Here is a 6,000-nt window from a genome sequence, read left to right as displayed (position 1 = left end):
AATTCCTCCACCCCTATTTTTAAGTCATCTTTCTTGGTTCACAATATGCTTTCTGAGGGTTGTGATGAGAAGATTGAAGGGGAAGAGACTCACCTAATTTACCTATACTTCCTAAATTAATTACCAACCCCCAGCTCAATATCTTTTGTTACCTCCAGCAGCTACCAAGGGATAAAGGCGGGGAGGGAGGATTCCATGGATACGACAATAAGACAACGGGGGGCGAACGTTGAACATTAAAAAATTGCAACCAAAATGTATTTGTTTTGGTTTCATATAAAAGGATGTCTAATAAATGAAACATTAAAAAAATCAATACTTTTTAAGAGAACAGGGTATTTTAATACATACAAACATTATCTAAAATATACTGCCCCATAAGTTTCTTTCAAAATAAAATCTCACTCTAGTATCTATGTACCATATTTAAAAGTCACTTTGTTTTTTGTAAAGTAGGAAGATTCATTACGTTTAACGATATTTTCATAAAAATATTTTTAAAGTACTCGCCTATTTAAGACTTTTCTTTAATTTGTGTGGTCTACTGATATTTTTTTATTAATCTATGTAGCCGTTTATATGGTCCAGTATTTGATACAAATTGTTTTAACGCAAAAAAATCATAAAAAATACATGTGCAAACATAAGTTTTCACTATATATATATATATATATATATATATATATATATATATATATATATATATATATATATATATATATATATATATATATATATATATATATATATATATATATATATATATATATATATATATATATATATATATATATATATATATATATATATATATATATATATTTTTTTTTTTTTTTTTTTTTTTTTTTTATTCCTGACCGATATTTGAAGGAATAATTGCATACAATATGAATAGCCAAATATATTATATATTGTATTTTGTGTAAGCTTTTTAATTCAGCAAAGACATTTTTTATGTATTCAAAATCAATATATCAATTATAAAATATCAAACATTATGAATTATATAAATTACTAATTTCGTAGAAAATAATGGTAAACAAAGTGTTGGGTATTTTTGTACTGTGTTTTTTTTTATCTTCTGAAAGTCGTTTTATATTTTTTAAATATTCAATATATTTTAAATCGGTATGCTGAATTTATGAATAAAACCTTTTTTTGCGAACAAAAAAATACCAACTTCTGTTATCAGCCTAAGGACGATATATAAATATATATTATAGGGATATATTGTCAACTCAATAACAATGCTAGATGATTTATCTCAGTATAGACCTATAATCATACCTATAATACCTATTGTAAATATAATATACATAACATTTAAAAGAGACCCTTTGTATGTACATAAGATCCTAACTCGGATTATTTTACATACTGGGAAACGAAATAATTGGTCAAGCAAATATAAGCTGCATAAAAAATTTAAAATCATGTTTTGAATGTTACATTTGTGTAAAGTGACTACTTAACCAACCTATGACATGACAGGTCGTAAGCCCTGTTAATGCCCAGACTTCCATATTCTGCTTTATCTCTGATGAGATGTCAAAAAATAATATGAAAATAATTCCTGTAATTGGGGAGATAATCCAGATTTTGTGAACAAGTATTTGGACTCACTCAAAATGTTGTAAATAAATTATCTGGTCAAATTACAAGCTTAAATAATATATATGATTAAATTAAATTAAATTTTGACACCTAGAAATAGTTTTACATCACATACGATAATTCATAAAGTGCAATTTCTAGTAAAATCGAATTTGGCAACTAACAAAACGAGGATTATTACATACTCGTATCTGCAAATTCGTTACAGCGTGCTTATATCAACAGCGGGTACTTAATATTTACTTTAGTGCTCCGTGATGGCTCTATCTATCTGCAAGTATGACACTGCCTCTCTGCCTTCCCCTATCCCGACTGACAGACAGGTGGGTGGGGTTGTAGAACGTAACGAGGCAATCACTTCCTCACCCCCGCCCCCGAAACCACCCCCTACCGCGTGTTCCCTCCACGGCGAAGGGTAGTAATTTTTAAATAAATATAGATAGCAGAAATCACACACGGAATTCGTGTATGTTTTAGCTATATATATATATATATATATATATATATATATATATATTTATATATATATATATATATATATATATATATATATATATATATATATATATATATATATATATATATATATATATATATATATATATATATATATATATATATATATATATATGTAATAAAATACCTAGGTACCTACCTATACATTTTATTAAGTACCTACATAAAGCAGATCGCGCAAATCTACCACCAGATGTCGCATGCGTCGCACTGAATAAACAAAAGAATCAGATAGATAGAAAAATATTGTAAAGATTAATTAAGAATAAACTTTTACTGTCGTCACTTTAATTACAAAGCAACACATTGTTTATTTTATTATTATACACCCACTAATTTTAATATTACCACGTTTTATATATATATATATATATATATATATATATATATATATATATATATATATATATATATATATATATATATATATATATATATATATATATAAATATATATATATATATATATATATATATATATATATATATATATATATATATATATATATATATATATATATATATATATATATATATATATGTATATATATATATATATATATATATATATATATATATATATATATATATATATATATATATATATATATATATGTATATTTACATATGAGAAAGTAACCAACTAACAAAACGTAAAATGTTCAGGAGGACCATTTAAGTCACTTTGCTTAGCAAAAAAATAAACATCAATGCAGTTAGTCATTTTTAACAAGTCAATACGTTATGCTTCCAAGTTTAAAATCCTTTGGGATTTTTTCAGGGAAATATTAAGCTAGTAAGATATCAAACAGTCAATGATCAGGTTTTTGTAAAAAATGCACTAGGTTACTTTCTCCTGTTTGACTACGATATAAATAATAATTTTTTTATTAAATTTTTATCCGTACCCAATGGTAATAGGGTAACATCACATTAAAGCAGTATTATCTTGATTATTAAAAACATTAAGTAAAGGTAATTAGCCCTGCGATTTGAATACCAGTCCGGAATAATATTAAATAAATTTTAGAGCCGAGAATCGTTCATATTCATTTTTACGTTCCTGGGAATCGAGCCCTGAACCTCCAGCAATTTTAGCTGAAAATGCTGTTTATTCAAGTATTTACAAATACCGATAGTAAAATCCATACAAAAAAGGAATTACAAGTATCCCACCCTTATGCAGAAAAAAAACCGGTAACCCATCATTGCGCTGTATGCCATGTGCTTAAAATCAATGTAAACACAACCCTTAACGTCAAGTTTAACATCGATTCCAACGACAATAAGAAGAAATATCTCTCTATTTCTACCTCTTTTCCTATGGCTTAATTCGTTAAAGACACATCAAAGTTGGTTTGCTGAGATAAGCATTATCGATAAAATTAAGAAAGGTGTGTTGAGATGGTTTGGACATGTAGAACAAATGAGTGAGGAAAGAACGGTAAAACAAATCTATGAGGCAAATGTTAGCGGGAAAAGAAGCAGAGGAAGACCGAGAAAAACATGGCACGACCAGGTATGCCAAATACTTGAAAGTGGTCAGGTTAGGAGTCGTAACAATCGGCGGGTATGTATGAGGAGATGCATGAACGTGGAAGAGGCGAAGAATGTTTGCAAGGACAGAGTGGTGTGGCGCTCTATTCTCTCTGCCTACCCCTGCGGGGAAGCGGCGTGATGGTTAGTTTAGTTTAGTTTTTAAATAATAATTATTTGGTTTGATTTTTTTTAAATCTTGACCAAAATAAGATGATTTTTTAAATTTAATTTTCTCAAAAAAATTCAAACGCACAATTGAAGATGAGTGACGTAAGGAGGTTGCATTTTTTTGACTGTTCTTTCATCATGTATAAAATAATCCTAAATCATTTTGATTAATTTAGACCTACATGAGTACTTAGCCAAGATTTTTTTTTAATTATAAAAAGAAAAACTACTTTCACGTAACTTAAAATCAGTACCTCATATTACTTACATTATAGTACCGAGATTGTAGAGCCGCAAGTAGATTTCTAAAAATGCTCGATATCTAAATAAAAAAGCGAACGCGTCAGTTCACATTTTGCGTAAATTTAACTAAAAATTCCCACTTAGGTTTTCCATTTCACCAGTTTCCACAAATGAAACTCCAAACTCGTCTGAAAAATGAATAGTCTCGTAAAAAATGGAATTGAATATTCACGATGACGCAAAATTTACACCAGTTTGCACATCCGAGTTGCCAGTTCTATGAATTGCGGAATTTTACACTTTATAAAAACGGAACCAATAACAATTTCAACGATCAGCTGTAAAAGTTTAAGAAAATTGTTCTCAAGTAAATTAAATTATAACATTTCAATTTGATTATACTAATAAAACAAAATTATTTGCCTACATAAAATATATTTTTAACAAAGTATAAAATTACGAATTAAATTAAATTTTTATGTGACAAAAGAATTACCAGTTACTTAGTTTGTAGACATTTATTTATATATTTATATATATACATATATTTATATATATATATATATATATATATATATATATATATATATATATATATATATATATATATATATATATATATATATATATATATATATATATATATATATATATATATATATATATATATATATATATATATATTTATATATATATATATATATATAAATATATATATATATATATATATATATATATATATATATATATATATATATATATACATATATATATATATATGTATGTATTAAAAATAAATATCAAGCCTCTTGAACTTTTTACTGTGCAACAGATCTTTTTAGGTAAAACCTGAAGATTATTCCTCCATTTGAAAAATATTTAGGATATTTAAAAAAATAATTAAACAATATCTTTTCTTCAAAATATAAAAACAACACTTTCTGCCCTGTAGCGGGTGAATATTAAGTTTAAAAAAAAATGGGCCGCTTTTGCTGGGATATAGTACAATTTCTGAGCATTCCGAAAACATTCGCAACTTAATTTTTGTTTTCCATATCTATCACCATCTCAACACACCTTCCTTAATTTTGTCGATAATGCTTATCTAATACCTTGCATTTTTTCCTTATATCACCACTCAAACATCTATCGAACAAAAGTATCGAGAGATCCTCACGATACTTATAATATATTTTTATTTCTTAATATATTTCTAATACATTAAGAAATATGTATATTTTAGACAATGCGTTCTTGGACAGTTGTAATCAGCTGATTCTCGGTGTTCAATACGGCGTACTGATAAGGCAACGCCTATTCATCACCCGTTAAACTTTAGGATACAGAATTCACTGAATGACTGCTAATCAATGTCTCAACTTTAGGCGTCGCGTCAAACTTCGCGGGGAATAGGTCCCTCCTTCTCTCCTGGACTCCTGGCACTCTCCACCCTTCACCCTCCACCCTCCACCCCCCACCCCTAGGAAGGAGTTTGGCCAAAGATGTAATTAATTAAAATCTCGGAGACATCTAGTTACGCGATGATTCATTAAACGTATTCTTTATTAATTTCGACGACAAGAGAAGGACATAATTGCTGATTCCTTGCGCTTGAGAATGAATGAGGAATGGCATATCTGAGAGCACCATTATGTATGTATTTGCATTTAACAGAATATATTTCGAATAGTTAACAATAATAATTATATCTACGATTCAAATTTTGACTGAGAGTGAATAAGTATTGGCATATCTGAGGATCATTATATTTAGGTTTAGTAGAATATACTTCTTTCATTAACAATGATAATTATACTTAAGTCTTTTTTTTTAAATGAGAAGGTATTAAGAATGGCATACCCGAGAAGACCATTATGTACTTGCATTTAGTAGAATATACTTTTAATGAGAATAAAATTCG

This window comes from Brachycentrus maculatus, unplaced genomic scaffold (assembly GCF_059751285.1).
Source record: "Brachycentrus maculatus isolate JH-2025_06_01 unplaced genomic scaffold, ASM5975128v1 h1tg000147l, whole genome shotgun sequence".
Lineage (NCBI taxonomy): Eukaryota > Metazoa > Arthropoda > Insecta > Trichoptera > Brachycentridae > Brachycentrus > Brachycentrus maculatus.
This window is presented reverse-complemented; position numbering follows the sequence as displayed.